We start from the raw sequence: 17,039 nt of genomic DNA on the forward strand, positions 1-17,039 counted from the left end.
CTTCTTTTTCGAGGGTGGAATGCGGTATTAGCGCTGTTTCGCCAAGGCACCCTTCAATTTAACTCACCTCCGCGTTTAAAGCACGGAGCAAGGGTGGCGAGTGGGTTTCGCGCGGACGGCTGCGGCAAGGCGGAAGTATGCCAACCGACGCAAAATACGGAGGAAAAAATGGTTACAATACGTAAACAAGCTTGTTGTTCCGATACTGTTGCATTATGCATCTCGTTATTGTTAAATTAAGGAGAAATGGAGGAGAAAACGTTGGGCGAAGCTTTTCCATTGCTTCATCAAACGGCACGTTGTGTTGTGTTTAATCTTGATTGAACCCGTTTTCTCTCGCACGATTTTTTTTTATTCCTTTTCAAGATTTTAATAATATTAAATTTTCAAAACGCGACGGTACGATTAACATTATTTAAAAGTTAGTGTTCCTTTTAATAAAATTAATAACATTTTTACCGTTTCACGCGGCCATATTTTAAGAGACTCTAAGGAACTGTACGGATCAAAAGAGATCTGGGAAATCTGAGAAAATCTAGGAAATTGTTGAAACATAAAGAATCTCCAAGACGTAAAAACTCCAAGATTCTAACTTTCTTCCTTTTCCTTTCTTTTTCTCTCTCTCTCTCTCTGCAGATATAATGAACTCCGAAAATCTAACAACCTATAAAGGTCTAAAGGAACTCTAAGGGCCTCTTCGCACCGACCACTTCAAGCTTAGGTGTCTATTAAGCACTGAAGTGCCTAACACTTCAATCTCAGTGAGCTTGCGGCCTATAAAAGCTTATTAAGGCAGGACCGTAGTCAGTTTAGTTAAATATAGAGTGTTCCATGTTGACCGCACTTACTTTCCCATCTATAATGCCTTTAATAATTTTTTGTTAACAGACGCGCGGAAGGACTATTTTGAATAAGCGATCGAGAAAAAGTCTTTCGGCCAATTTCTATCTTGTTTAAAATCCTTTTTAATCCTTTGCTATCATCTACAAATTCTTTCATCAGTTTGAAATCAAATTTTTCTTGATTATTTTTTCGTCGACGCAGACCTTTTAATACAAGAACTTTTAATACCAGAACTTTTTAATATCGGATATTGAGAATTTTTATAATTAAGTTTTAAAATAGAATTCTACTAATCTACCTATTGCATCGTGTTGCCTCCAGACAACAAAACGAGAAAACACGCTTGGAGCGTGCTTTATAAACGATATCTGACATTTTAGACATTCTTCCCATAATACGCAGGAATACGCACATTATTATTTCTGCTGAAAACATACATCCACATTTTGTTTTGGATAAAAATTTGCAGATATTCGTAATGCTTCCCATTCTCGACGAATCACATTGAGGGAGAGTTAAAGTGAAGTCTAATATTAACCGAGGAAAAGAAGAATTTCGTTACTGCATTATTCGCATTTCCAAAGTTTAATTACCAGAAACCCTTTATATTCTTATAATTTAAAAACTTATATTGCTTGTACATTAATCTCTCGCGACTAATTGTAAATCAAACGTTTTGGCTTTATAAGTTGAATTTTGTTAGATTTACTGGGGAGAAAAGATACATTATATACTCGTATAGTCGTAATAAATTTAAGACAATGCGCGCACAAATTCTATTAAATATAACATTGAGATAACTCGATTGTTGGAAATTTTCAAAATGTGTTTCGGCATCGCACGATTATTTTTAATACAATAATAATGAAATTAATATGAAACTGTAAATAAAATTAATTCTTCTCGCCATGTCAAACAAAATATTCAGGACCTGTAAAATGTATGATATAGTTATTAGAAGATGTATGCACAAAATAATACATCGCATGGTTGTATACTGAATTGCATGACACAGACCACGCGTTAAATGTTAAAAACGTCATTCTCCCTCGTTCAAATGCGGAAAGATTAAATATACGAAAGAAAAAGAGAAACGAAATTTACAAGACCTCCGAAATTTGCGACAGTTTTTTGCACTTACGTAACGGGAAGGCCAATGGGTGACAATTTTGTCTTCGCTAGCGTGCCGAGATATTATTTTCCGCCGTCGCCGACGTTGTCGGTGCAAAATGGTGGTGTGGCGCGTGCGAACTCCCGCGGAGAGCGCGAGGCGCGTAAGCAGTTTTTCGAAATACATTCGTACTCGCCGGCGACGGTAAAACGCTGAGCGAAGATACGTCCGCGCTTTATTATTCGCGCTCCGGAACTAAATTCGCGAAACGAGGATTTACTACGTCATTTCGTCGCGCGCGAGAACGCCGTATAAAAAGTTAGGCGCCGAAATACGCACCAAGCGAAATTCTCCGCGCGCGCGATACGTCGAGCGTCACAATCCTCATCCTTCTCCATGTAGATGGCGAAAAGCGCCAATTACCATTGTGCGCTGTAATAGAAATTCCTGCGCGACCCTTAAACTCCAATATAGCGAAAAAAATTAAATAACTCCTCGTCAATGGTGATAACGACAGCATGAAAAGTTTATTAAACTTTTCAATCTTTCAAGATGCGGGGCGTTGAATTTTTTTTTAGTAGCGCATAAATTAAATGCTATCCTTATCGGACAATTGTTGAGAAACAATATATACGTATTACGTATTCAGCGATAAAGATTATGACTTCACATTATTATCACATTATTCTGTTTTCATAATTTTATTTCGAACAAATGCAAGAAATTTAAAGAGACGGAAAGATTTAAAGATCCGAAACATTTCCAGTTTCATATCTCGTATATTCATATTCCGTTTTAGACTGACATCCATTTTCCTCATGTTAATCTGATTCCTCCTAAGCATAGAATATAAATTCCATTACGAGCTGTTTCTGTAAGTCATATTCTGGCTTTAAAATTATAAATTAACATTATATGGATTTTCCAATTTTCTAAAAATGTACCGACATGGACGTTTGCAAATTGTCATTTTGATATTCAACTATCAAAGAAGCCTTTGCTTTACAGAATTTCGCATAAAATGGACATTTTTATCTTCAAACATTGGTTATTTCAAGTTACTCTTATCAAAAACTTGTCAAGTGGAAAAATAACATATGTATTCGAGAATTAAATATGTTTGCATTAATATCATTTTTTTACAAATAACCGAATACGAAGTGACACTGTCTCTCCTAAATCAACTTTATATCGTAAAACTCATGAGCGAGTATTATGTTCATCCCTTGTTTTACGATCTAGAGAGAAAGCATTACACCCTATAGATCTGTAAATATTGGAAATTTCTAACTGGACAGTTTTCGACGACTGCGAAGTGCACGCACAATTGCAGGCACATCACACCCATTTGTCCTTAAATTCCTAAGCACGCAAATAAAAGTCGCGGAAAGCCCGGTCTAGAATATCGAGGCGAATTCTAAGACCCGACAAACCAGGATCCTTTCAATTCGCGGTATAAATCCTCTCCGCGCTCGATCACCGTGTGAGAAATGTTGCTCTGGTTGCGATGATAAAAAAAAAGCGAAGAAAAAAAATGGAGAGAAGGAAGGGACTCGGATCGGAGACTTCCGGCACGCGTCGGTCAGCGACATTGTTGGCGAATGATCGACGATCGCGAGCAGATAGCGGGAACGTAAGAAAGAATGGACTTTGAATTTTTTGCGTCGCTCGGCCGCTGACAAATGATGCGCGAATCTGGAAACGCGATGGTGTCGCGACGCCATGCGTCATCGGCTGAGCAACAAGGTGCGCGGGTGCACCGCTTCCCTCCCTCGGGATATGCTTTATAGCGCGATTTATCATATTCCGCGCGTACAGAATCCACCGCCCCTGCGATTCCGCGACACGGAATTCACTTCTCACCTCTCCCTCGTCCTCTGACCGCGACAGAGGATCGAATCCTGGGACGTCGGGAATCGACACTGTAGAATCGCCCTGAAAGTATCGGACTTTGCTCAAGTCGGTGAACGATCTTTTAACTTGGGTATATATTTCGAGATACGCTTGACAAATCCTATTCTTTTAATAATGAAAATCCGATATCCGAGGAATCGGAGAGCTACTGATTGTGAGCTATTTTCTTATGAGTAAAATTTTCGTTCATCTTTAAGCCAATGTTTCTAAATAAAATCTCAGAAGCTCAATTATAAGCAAACGATTCTTGTCGAAGTGATCTACGCCAAAATCGACATTCTTTTAAAAGATTCGAACAATTAAAGATTGGCCGTTTTGTCGAGGACGATTTTTAACAGGCGTTTTTTTAACTCAGATTTTTAATCGTTTTAATTATGTTTTTTCCCCCGATGTCTTTCCCGAGGTTTTATTTTGTCCGTCTCGTTCTCTGGCCTCGGTTTAGCGAATGAATTTCATTTCTCTTTGCCGGCTAGCCCCAATTTTCATTTCTACTCCGAATTTTACAGACTGAATATTAGCATAATTTTTCTAGTATTTCCTCTTGAAAATTATAAAATATATATAATTAATTATCTTTGTACAGTTAATTTTTAAATACTTACCCGCCCTAAAATGCTCGTCGGAGAGCTTGAAATTATTTAATTTACCTATATTTCGCGTCGTTAAATATGCCTCAAAGTAGAGCTGACATATATGATTTATAATTTGTGTTAAATTATTAATTGTTATAAATGTTGCATATCGTTAACTCACACATAGCTAACATGTTTAACTTTCGAAGCCCACTTTTCCTTGTTGTTCACATATATTATTATATTAAATGTAAATACTAGAAAACGCTAACAATTAACAGTTAGCTTAGCAATTAATTATTAAATCTTCATCGAAAGTGTTTGTTCGACGCGTCTCCTTTACGGGCTTTCCCGTACAATATCACGCGATAGTCCCTTTTTTTCAATATTCTCCACTCTTGTGTCCCTGAAACCCCGGTCCCTGAATTACCTTTATTCTCTCTCTTTAGCGCCGTCGGAGTCAGAATTTGGGTTTTGTCGTTGTCAGCCCTCGGTACGAGCCAGCGTGGAAGCGTATTTGCATAGTTATCTCGAGCGCACAGAATCTGCGAGCGAGCGAACGAGCGAATGAGCGTGCTCTGTTTTCGCAGGATGATGATAATTTTTCCTCTCGCGCTGTTCACACACGCGTGTACGCGAGCACCACGGTGTACTTTAGGGCATCGATACGTCCCGGTCTCGTTTCGTACCTGGTTTCGAGAGCTGCGCGTTCGAGCTTAATCGCCGCCGGCCGTCTTTTTCCCGCTCGCGAGAGAGCGATCTCTTGCGCGATTCCCGCGTCCGATCGAAATGTCCATAGCTCGCAGACATATTATTCGGAGTTAAAAGGCTGCATACACAGTCAGAAACGAATCGAACTGAATCAGATTTTAATAGAAAACGGAATTGCGTTGACCGTTTTATATCAACTTTCAAATATCAAACCGTGTCAAAAACAAATAAAATGCACCGCGCATTATATGGCGTGTTTTTAAGCGAAATAATTTTGTATGCATATTCACGTGTTTTTGCAAAATGTCTTCTAAAATGTTTTAACGCTGGTAAGATTAAATTGTCATAAAAATGGAAACTCTGTGGTATAGGAGAAAAAAATTGACGAAACGAGGAAACTTGATCGAATATTCATTCAAAATTTTACTTGGTTTCGCCGCTAATATATCTTCGTTTTTACCAGTTTAGGATAATTATTTGTAGTAAAAAAATGAAACAGCGCCCCGGCTCTCTACAATTTAGATTTAAAATATCACCGAGCCTGAACGAGATCCTGAATTTAAACGACGCTTGGATTCCACCAGAATCACCAGATCCGTGTATAAGATCCTAGATTGTCCCAAAATTCCGGAAATCCCGATTCTTAAAGCTTGGACCTTGAGATACCTCATAAATTTGCATCACGGGATATTCGCGACGGATAGAAGTCTAAATCCGCGATCCGCGAAGTCGGGAAGAAATCCAGGATCCCAATGAAAGCCAAAGAATCTGATGTTGCCTGGCGTGATATCGGGACGCCGTCGATCCGAAGGGAAAATAAAGGATAGGAGGGAAACAATAGAAATCACGCATCACGTGATTTCGCAGCGGAGTATCTGGCAAGCGCAACCACTTTAAATGCAGATGCATCCTGCACGCGGATCGGGGACGTCTCCTCCCCAACCCCCGCCGCGTGCAGCTCCTAAACCACCTCCTGTAACCTCCGATCGCCCAAGTTTATGGTTCTCCGATGCTCTTCTTCTAAGTACCAATAACTGTCCAACCATCTGAGGCATCGAAATGCATTTTGCGTGCGCGTGTGTGCGTGCACACGTGCGCACCTACAGAACTGTATCGACACCACGCACGTGCCATAATCGATATCTCAATGTCACTGGTTACCTCACATCTACCTCTCTTCCCTGCGTTATCTCCGAATTCCCATATTCTTTCAAGTTTTCTTACTTTTACGTTCATTTCTCGGCTACTTTCAATTCTATAATTACAATAATTTATTTCCGCGTTTCCTCTTTCCAAAGTTCTGTACGCTTCATGCTTACCTTGCCTTCCCATATATCACTTTGTAATGTTTCAATTTTATTCCTTTTTTTTTTCTTTTCTTGTCCTGCCTCGAAACTTCTGTCTCGAGTCTTCGAGTCTCCCTTTTCCAAGAAGTTTTGCGCTTTCATACTTTCTCTATTTTTAGCTACTTTTTAGATTAGTCAATTTTCCGAAACAGAATATCCCGCGCGTCCTTTAAGATCTAAAGTTCCTAAAAGATCTTTACGTTTGCGATATTTTTTATTTTCTTTACCTCCCGTGTCTTTTCGAAATTCTTTTGATCTTCTCCATTTTCCATGTCATTGATCCGCGATCTTTCACCCGATCTGCCTGCAGGGAAGTTTCCACGGGAGTTAGCAATTATTTAACTCCTTGGAATACTCGATTGCTGGCGAACCGAGAGAGAATATCCTTCTTGCCGGTGTAAATGCGAGACGAGATGCAGCCGACGTTGCACTTCTTGCACTCCGTTGCAACCGCACCGACGAATGACAGCTTTTAAGCTTCCGCCGATTTCTCCGTCTGTCGTCGTCGGAATTCGATTCCTCCTCGAACGAGCCCGAGGTCGACGTTAGCTCTTCATTAAAAAGATAAAAGCCGATAAAGAGAGAACACAGATTCTCTCTTTTTTTTCATAAAATAGAGAAAATCGCTAATTTCAGGTTATCGAGGTACTGTTAAAGGAAAAAATTAAATGAGGAAAGGATAAATTGAGATAGAAAAAAGAGAGAGGATTGATTTCGTCTTGCAAAAGTGCATCGACAGGAATTAGATTTAGTTGCAAGTATAAACTAATTTTGAATTTAGATTGTTATTAATTTCACAATTTCACGGGAGTGTAAAAACAGAAATGAGATGTAAAATAATTAGTGACTTTCCAAAGATATTTATGCTAATTGGACAATAACATAGTGATTTTAACATTAACTGATGAAAGCTGTAAAATCTTTTTCTAGACATTGTTTCATTGCATAACGTCTTTCTCACGACTTTTGTATTTTTAATGTAAAACATTTTAACAAATTCAATCTGAACTATATAACAATATTCGGAGCTTTCTGAAAATTTCGAGAAAGCTTATGAATTTCTGGCAAATCTCTGATGAAAATGCTATCCTTCAGTATCTGCGGGTGAAAATCGGGTACGCTAATAAAGCGCATCAGCCCCTATGCATCGTGGCTTTGTTCTTTCACGAAGTGGCGCGAACGCGATGAGACGACGGGGTTTCGTGGAGGTGGAAGAAAGTCCGCAAGAGGGGTGGTGGGAAAAAAAGCGAGAGACGGAGCGGTTTATGTCTGACATGGTAATTTTTATTTCCCGGGGCAAAAAGGCGCGCTTTCATGCGGTCGGAGCTTTCATCCCGTTCTCGGATGATAAAGGAACAGAAAGAGAGAACGGAAAGTGTGGAGGAAGAGAGGGAGAGAGACGGAGAGAAAGAGGGAGAGGGAGGAAGGGATACGAAGGCATGCAAAAACGTTAAAATTATGGACCCGGTTTTCCAAGGAGCCGTACATACGTGGAAATGCAAACAATAGAGACTCTCGTCCTTACGTCGAGGCGCCGTACTTGCGTGCCGGTCGTGCGGATTTTTTTTTTTCATTAATATTTTATTTAAAATATTCCATTGTGTATTCGATACAGCGAAGTTACGATTTATGAATTCGCGGGTGCTTGAAGATATATGGACTTAATAATCGGAGTTTAAAATATAATACGAGGTAGAAACTGCGGGACGTTTATTTGGGAGGGTCAGAGAAACATAATCTTTTTAAAACTCCCATTTTTCTTATTTCTTATAGAAAAATAGAAATAAATTGAATCTATCTACTTTTTATTCGATGATGATATAAATTCGATAAATTCGAACTGTAATATCTTTGTAACTGATGATTAAAGTTAAACTAATTAAATTGTGGTTTTCACTATAATGCATTGCACCTGTCACGGAATGTCAGTAAATGCCGTTTCCCGTGGACAAAATTTTCGGAAGAAGGTTTCGCAGGTGTATAAAAATTTAAATATTTGAAGATTCTTAGTACAAAGTTTGAAGATTCTTGACGCTCCACATTTCTAGCAAAAGCATTTAAAGACTTGCGTCACTGCGCCCGTAAATCTGACACTTTGGATCTCAAAGCTTACTTACTTAATCCTTAAATATTTACCAGGTCTGTCGCGAAGTGTGGAATCAAGAACGTCTTTTCTAGTTAAAATTTTTCAAGTCTGAAATTTTTTAATCAATAAATACCGAGCAGGCTCGCGAAGGTGCAAGAATGAATTGCGCGATGCACACTTCATCGATGTCGTCCCCTCAGATCTTTAAATCTTTAGACTCGATATTTGCGAGTACAAGTGTATCAAACTTGCTCGTGATATACGTACGTCAAAGCGAAATGAATAAAAGGGCGCTTCCGATTTACTACGGAATATCTCTGTGCGTTACACCGCTTTGGATACTTAAATATCTGAAGCTTCGGATCCGGCGCGTCTTTACAAACTCGGACGCGCCGCGTCCCGTGGTCCAGGATTGCAAAACCGTTAAATCTTTGGATCCTTTTGAACTCAATCGAACACGCTGGAAGCTGCGAGCGTATTTTCGTGACGCATTTTGGCACGTAAACGCGAGAGCGGCGAAAGGGGCCGCTTTTGTGGCGACTCGCTCGCGGATAAATCCGCGCGGCACATCTTTCACACGCAGCTTGTGAGCGGAATTGTCGAACCCTCGGCTCGCGACTGCAAAAAGCGATACGTTTGGATCGAGATGATCCATTGTATCGCGCCCGGCGCGTAAATTTCATTTTACAACGGATAACGAATTTTCATTGTCGCCATTTCGCTTCCCACCCTCTCCTCCCCAGATGCGTATATTATCGAAACTCCGGAACGGCGCCTTTATGTTCGTCTAAATAATATAAATCGCTTCGATTATATCCAAAAACTGCGTTAAACAATTACTAACGCGTAAATATGTCGCATCAGATAACGCGCGTGCTTAATCTGCGTTGTGCACCGTGCGTTTCATCACATCGCTGTTGTAAATTTTTATAATGCTATTTGGATTATATGATTTATAGAAAATCGATGTCGAAACTAGGGCTTATTCTTTCTCAAAATTCTTTATTCGGTTAAATCCAGTATTAAAATTTCCAACCACCCATTTCCAATGCAACAGTAAAAACGCCGATTATTAATGAAATAATAATGTAATAATGTTTGTTATCTTTGTTTTGCGTCACACCATTATATACTTGCTTTCAATTCTTTCCTTTTGCTTTTTCAATGGATCTCTACGGCTTATATTATCAGGCTCGATACGTTTTGATTTATTCTACGATTTACTCATGCTCCATGCATGTTGTGCTCCATTTTACTCTATTCTACTTAATTCTATTTTCGCGTTGATACATTTTACTTTGCTTTGCATTACTTCACATGCGCTTTACTTTACCTCATGCTTTGCTTTCCTCATTCCGCTTCTTTTCAGCCCACCAGTTTACTTTTTTCATGCTCAAGATCTCTCCATCTTTTAGCTCTTTATACGCTTTATTTTACCCTACTCTCCCCCCCTCTCTCTCTCTCTCTCTCTCTCTCTCTCTCTCTCTCTCTGTGCTCTATTTTCACTCCACTATATTCCCGTTTGCTTTGCATTGCCTTTGTTTCTTTACATTACCTCGCTTTGGTTTACTTCGTTTCGTACTATCGCGCTTTGCTTTCCTTATTTTTCTTGGTCCAGTTTCCACTCCGATTTTAACTTCACCTCTTCTTGGAACGTCGCGCGTCCTTCCATTCCTTGCTCAACTTGCTTCGTTGAGCCTCGCGCCATTCTACTTCCCCTTATTTCGCTTTGCTCCGTCTCGCGTGAACCCGGGGCTTTGGAGAAATCCGAGCCGGATTGACGGCGCTATGTAATTTACTCGCCGTGCAAGAACGAAACGGGGCGCAGGCCGCCCTTCTGATTTTACGCAATGCATTTTAATCACGGATTTAACGTTGCGGCACCGGCGGCTCGTTCTAAGATCAACCTTGAAAATCGACTCGACGCGAAGTCGCGCGACGAGAAGAGCCAGAACCCGAGACACAATGGTATTCGCCCTGCTCTCCATGGTCCTATATCCACATTGTCTTTCTCTCATTTTCAACGTTCTTCGCGATATTTTCCACGACTCATTTCGATCTTTTATATCTCTCTGGCCACCGTCTGGGTCTCCGCGTTTTCCTCATTTCCCATGTCCTTCCGCGCGCGACGTATTTTCTTTAAAGCGTTGAGGACTCCTCCGAGGGGACTTTGCCGTTTTGTGCCAATATCTCGCCAACAGCTCGAGATTTTACTAATTCCCAACACTTTCTTCGCTGTAAACGCGACGCTTCCGTCGAACAAGCGGTACGATTTTCACCCTCCGTGTAATTCGAGACTTGGCGGGGATGGAGGCCCCTACCCGCCTTCCTTCTTGCGCCAACCCGTTTTCACCATCTTGCCCCCCTTTATCCCGGCCCGACTCCCCCGCGATCACCATTCGCGCCTCATAATTAAAGTCTGGAGACACCGAGTATTTTCTATTAACATTCCTGGCTAACCCAGCGTGTTCAAAATGACCGCAGCTATTGCGGAATGTTGCGCAGCCGACCAGCTGCATTCGAGATGCACTTATGCGCAACTGGAATGCAGCTGCTTTTGCCGCCATTCGGACTATGCTGTAGCATTTTGTCCTGCCTGCAGAAATTTGTTGTGTTTCAGTTTATATTTAATATTGCACGCGATTATATCGTGTGTACGGAATTTTCGCGCGGAGCATTTCAGGAAACACACGCCGATGTTCCTCAGAAATTATTTACGTTGTATCTGCGCATTGCACATTTTGCCTGTGTCATCCTTTCATTAACACAAAATAATTCATGTTCAATCTCACATTACATAAAACGAGCTGAAACGCATGTAATCGGGATACATGCACAAACATATACGCGACGTACATGTAATGCCACATTTTAAGAAATAACAATAATGATTAAACATTCATAATATTCTTTTTAAAACTTTAAAAAAAATATTGCGCTGTTTTATTCATTTATTTACAGAGCAACTATTGAAATACATTTAACAATTTTTAGCATACAAATTTATGTAAAGCAGTCATATAAAAATCAATTGTATATAGCGAAATTGAGAATTCATGATCTCTATGTTCGCAGCGTTCTGATAAAATTCTATACGCGTGATTAACCAATCGCGTTGGAATACGCTTTGAAACCACCTATTGATATTCGACAGACGTACCTGTGGAACTGCGTTAGCGTTCTGAATACTGAGTTTATATTTTATTTAAAAAAAAGAACCGTATTAACTACACAATAAAACAACCCGTTAATAAACGATCACTGCGAGTGCAGTCGAGATATTTTTATGCTTGCAAATTATCGCCAATTACTTACAATTAAATAGTAATTGTGCAGCTGATAATGATCGAACTTGTGATCCAAAAGCTTAGAGAACTTAATATAAAAAATATAATTATATTGGAGAAAAGAATTAATTTACCCATATCAGCATTTCGATTGTACGTAACCATTTACATTAATTGAAAAATTATTCATTGAATTTGCTTTCCTATTTTTCACCGTCTTTTTCAATTGCAGTATTTTTCCATGTGTTAACCCTTTGGAAAGGAAAAAAAAGGAAAAACGAGAGAGATTCGAAATTGTATAGAAAATAGAGTTTAATTAAACACTATTATTTTATTTTAACGCAAAATTGATAAGTATATAATTAGAATTCTAGTTAACTCTGAAATGCATTGTACAATAAATCGTGCCCAGTTGGCTTTTACTTACAACATTTCGTATTTTCTTTAAATAGATTTTGTTTTATACATTTATGCACGCACACACACACGCACACACACGCGCGCGCGCTTCCATATAGATTTATTTAAATACATATACACGTACAAAATAATGTGTGAACCATAAAGCCCTGGAAATATTTTTAATCTCATTTGAAATAAATTTTAATTTAAAATTTTTAATCAAATGATTTAAATTTTTTCTTAACAAAATTGTATAGATTTCATAAAAAAAAGTTTAATCAAATAATTTGAATTTTTTTTAACGAAATAATCAAAACTTAATTAAAATTTGATACATTTTCTTTGACGCTTAATCTAATTTTATATATTTTATTTTGTATCAATAGGATTTTCACGTAAGATTTAATTTTATCGATATATTTAGTGTTGAAAATTTAATAATACGAAAGTATAGGTAATTAATTGCAGTTCATGGTAATTGAAATTCGCTCTAAGAAATTAGCATCGAGTTCGGCAAGTTTAAATTACATTTAGTAAATAGTATTTTTAAAAATGTTACGTTAAATATATCTTTTAAAGAGCCGCTGTAAAAGCGCAAATAGGAATATTTTAGTGTCCTCGACTTTTTCTCGAAAAAAACAGCCATTATTGATCTTGCCGAAAATTTACTTTTGCGTGAAACATGGCTTTTGGCTAACATTGATTTCGCGATTGATTGTTGTTTTTCGGTTCCTGAAAAATTTTTGTATGTAGACGTTGGCAAGCGGTTGTTTTAGCGGGGAAATATGCAATGTTCGCGAGACTTCATGTAAACAATCGTGATTGTTTAACCAAAAAGCCACTTATCCTCGTTTCGTAAACATACTTCTAATAAACCGCGTGAAATATTGCCTCCACTTTGACGCAAGCGATCGCGCAAGGCGAGTCCGAAATAGTTCGATATAGACCGAAATATTCTCATGACTCTGAATAATACATTCCGCTTGTAATCTCGAAACGGTTATTTGAAACAGATTTTTCGAGACATGTAGAACGTTTAAAAAATATAACTGTAATATAAAACATAAAAATATTTATTAGATTTATTAGATTAAGAAAAGATTAATTGTGAAATGATTTGTCTAATAAACAAATCAATCTAAATTAGTTTCGCCAAACTTTATCATCTTACATTAACAATTTACGTTCCGCTGATCTTGAAACTGATGACTAATTAAAAAATTCTTACCGATTTCTTGCCGTGAGAAAAGTGTGCTTTTTCTCTTTGGTGCTCGTTAAAGTTGACGGAATCGATAAGAAATCGTTATGAACGGTGATGACAGTAATAATTTTCTGCGAAAACAAAGTTATCGGGATTATTATTCAAACGATTTTCCCCGGGTATCCAATTTTTCCCAGATAAACCACGGAAAGTTGATGCGATCGTAATGCCATATTAATTAATAATTCGGCGGAAAGGGAGCACGTCCGTGGCGTGAGGAGAGGTTCGGCTTTGATTAGTATACGGGACGCGTGCTAATTTAAATATCATTTGCACGGAGCTCAAGTGCCAGCAGTCATTAGCGTGGAAAGAATTTAATTACGATTGTTCGTAATCAGTACACGCCGCGGCGCTGATTTCAAGTTAATCCCCGCGCACGCTCTCGGGGCTCGTCCGAGTGGATGAACGGGTCCTTATTCGGGAGCGACGGCACGTCCCGATAAGCAGAAATTGATAACGAATTTTCCGGCAGCGAGTTTTAGTGCAGCGAGCATGCCCGTCGTCTAGTCTGCGAGAGCGAACGACAAGGGTAATGCGGGAGTTTAGTGCCAAGTTTTGCGAGTCGCGCCGGAGCTCATCCGAGCCGGAGATTTTGCGAGTGAGGCGCGTAAGCTCTCGCGAGCAATCGCGTAGACTGATATTCGCAGCTGCTGCGACGCGAAAGAGAATTAAGTTGTGAAGTTCACCCAGCAGTAATCTAACTCGTTGCTTTGGAACAAACGACAATACGACGGGGTGTACATTCGGGGATATAACGTGGCACGTGGTAATAAATGACGATTAAAGCTCGCTAATCCATAAATCGCGTTCAGATTTGCCGCGTTTGAAATTTGTCAATCGGCGAAACAGGCACTTGGATTTTTCCAACTGTTCTCTCGCCCCCTTGCTCCACGTTTCTTCGCCAGCTCCCTTCGACAGTTTTACACATACAATCGCAATATTTAGCATGGCTAAATATCGCAAATATTTAAGTGCTCTTTTTGCATTTCACTCGGATATTTATTTTATTAGTGTCCAGTGTTTGAAATATTTATATTTGTGGATATTTGAATATTTATGTTATTACTATGTAAAACTATGTCGCTCGAAACAAGTGACAATACCAGGCGGTATATATTCGAGGATGCAGCATGGGGTATGTAATAAATTACACGATAAAAATTCCATGAATCCGTAAATGCGTTCGGATTTTATGCGTTTACATTTAAATTGCTCCTGGGTTAACAAACAATAATTCAATATTTTTCTTTATATTTTAAATCTTAGGGTAGTTAGACACTCGCAAAGAGTGTTGAGATTCTTTACGTAATATATAAAATATCCACGTATAAGAAATGTGTAATCGACTAAGTAATAAGTTTTTACTCGCGCGTAATAAACTGCTAGACTTTTCTGAATATGAATGTTTCGTCTGAAACATTTGCGTAGTAACATTTTTTCCTATACCGATACATTGACAATAAGGTTTTCTATTATGTAGAAAATTGTATATCTATCGGTACATGCTCTTAAATGTAAATACAATCAAAGATTATTATTACTCACCGAAATTTCTGTAGGGAGAACAATTCTGTCAGATATCAAAATAGATCCATCTACCCTCTGTCCTCTTGAGTCGCTCGAATTGAATTGACCAATTCCTCAAAAATTTCGGGCTGCAGATCGATCAACTTCAAGGCCTTATTGGTCTTCGATAATTCCACTTATGTCGTTCTTACTGTATTCAGGACTATTCAAACAGAACTCTTCGAAGTCATGACGGGGCAGGATAAACCAGAAGCCCTTTAAACGTCAAGCTCTTTCGCCAAGGTCCTCGAACCGCGGAGTGAAAATAGCCCCCGGTAAAGATTCAGAGTTCTAGAGAAACACACTCGTCAGCTGATCAATTCGCGATGAAGATCCTCATAGAGTTCTCGATAATAAAGTGATAGATCGTAAAACGCGCGAGACACCAAATAAATTAATTGTTTTTTTATCTCACTTTTAATAAATGTTGCTCCGGACAGTCTTTCTTCAGATCTTACAAAAATATCGATGAATTAAGAAAGTTCTCTCTTTGACGTTGCAAAACGCGACGCACACTTTCCGAGTAGATCGAAAGTTTCGAGACTCCCCGGCCACGTGACCAAAAATGTACGCGGCGCAAAAAGTTATGCCGTAACCTTGGAACACGATCCTCAAAAGCTGCAACTGAAATTGCGTTAGGTTTCTTTTGTAGAAATTTTCGCAGATTGCTACAGAATTCCTGATCCACTCTGCGCGATGTCTAGAGATTCTTGAAAACTTGTCGGAGTTTTCAGTAGCCCTCTTGATAATGTCCCAAACACTTTCCAACTGCTCCACACGTCTCAAAATTTCCAGATCTACTCCCTTAAAAACTTACGGCTTTGGAGCTTTTTACAAACTAATTCGCCATCTCGTAAACTTATCTAAAAATCTGCAAGCTTTCTTATGTCTCCTTAAACTTTCGCGAGATATCTCGGACGCTCCGAGTTACTCTTCCGGAGTGTTAGCAAAGTCCCGACTTATCTCGCAAACTTCTCCAAGGACTCTCGAGGATCCTAGGAGAATTCTGAGAATTCTCAGGTCACCCCGGAACACCCGAGGATTCCCTCAAACTTCCCCCAAACCAGTCGATCGCCGAGAAGCTGAAGGGAAGGATGTTGATCAGTCACGTGGCTCCGATCTATCGATCGCGATCGAGGCGTTCCGATTGTCGGTGTCCCTCGTCGGGACGTCGTCGTCCGTCGGCGTTCGATCGCGTTGACACGAAGCGGACAGGTGCGCGATCTCAGTACTGTGTGGAGGCGAGGACGTCGCGACCCTAGGCAGACGCAAACTGACGGCGCGGCGCTCGGCACCCGTTGCCGCGACGCCGCGCGTCGCGACGTCGGGCGTCCCGTCCGCCCGCGGCGACCTCTCGCACGCGCGAACCCGCCGCGCATATTCCGGAGCGGAGCGGAGCGGCGCGGCGCGGCGCGGCGCGGTGCGATGCGCCGCGACGCATGCTGCGCGAGCAGTCGTGCGGAAGATGAGACGACGCGGAAGAAGCTGCGAAGGATGCACGCAACAGTTGTTCGAGCATCCTTAAATTCGAGGGTGCTCGTATTTGGCGCATACTCCGGCGCGAAGATGCTCGAATTTCACGAACGAACTTTAAATTCCTCGTTGCCGGCGGGATTCTCTTGCGCGGCGCGTTTATGTCTGACGTTTTCCGCTTGATACTCAACGGAATTCTTTTTTTACGTCCGCGGCATAAAAAAAGCAATAATAGCTGACAGTAAAACGAATAAATGTAAAGTGACATAAAGAGTAATGTGATCAAAATCACTCATTTCTCTTATAAATTTTCAGAATTCGTTTGACTTCGCGTAGACTTCGATAGTATCGGAAACTAGACGAAATTGATGCTATTTATTGACACTCAATGCCTTCTTTAATTGCCGTTACAACTTGAAAACTATAAGTAGAGGAAAGTCTATCCTCTATCATAGGTTTCTAATATG

General features: G+C 39.9%; 1 protein-coding gene across 5 annotated transcripts in view; it reads right to left on the bottom strand.

Annotated features, from left to right (window-relative positions):
- LOC105565338 overlaps positions 1-16,357 on the bottom strand; it is a 179,597-nt gene extending 163,240 nt beyond the window's left edge. For 4 of the 5 annotated variants that reach the window (XM_012018440.1, XM_012018439.1, XM_012018437.1 and 1 more), the window contains exon 1: positions 15,079-16,357. The gene's annotated coding sequence lies outside the window, so the exon portion shown is untranslated. The remainder of the gene's footprint in view (positions 1-15,078) is intronic. The other variant, XM_012018436.1, reaches the window with a different exon arrangement.
- Positions 16,358-17,039: the final 682 nt, after the last annotated feature.

The sequence above is a fragment of the Vollenhovia emeryi genome, unplaced genomic scaffold (genome assembly GCF_000949405.1).
Source record: "Vollenhovia emeryi isolate VEMERY1.0 unplaced genomic scaffold, V.emery_V1.0 DF939153.1, whole genome shotgun sequence".
Classification (NCBI taxonomy): domain Eukaryota; kingdom Metazoa; phylum Arthropoda; class Insecta; order Hymenoptera; family Formicidae; genus Vollenhovia; species Vollenhovia emeryi.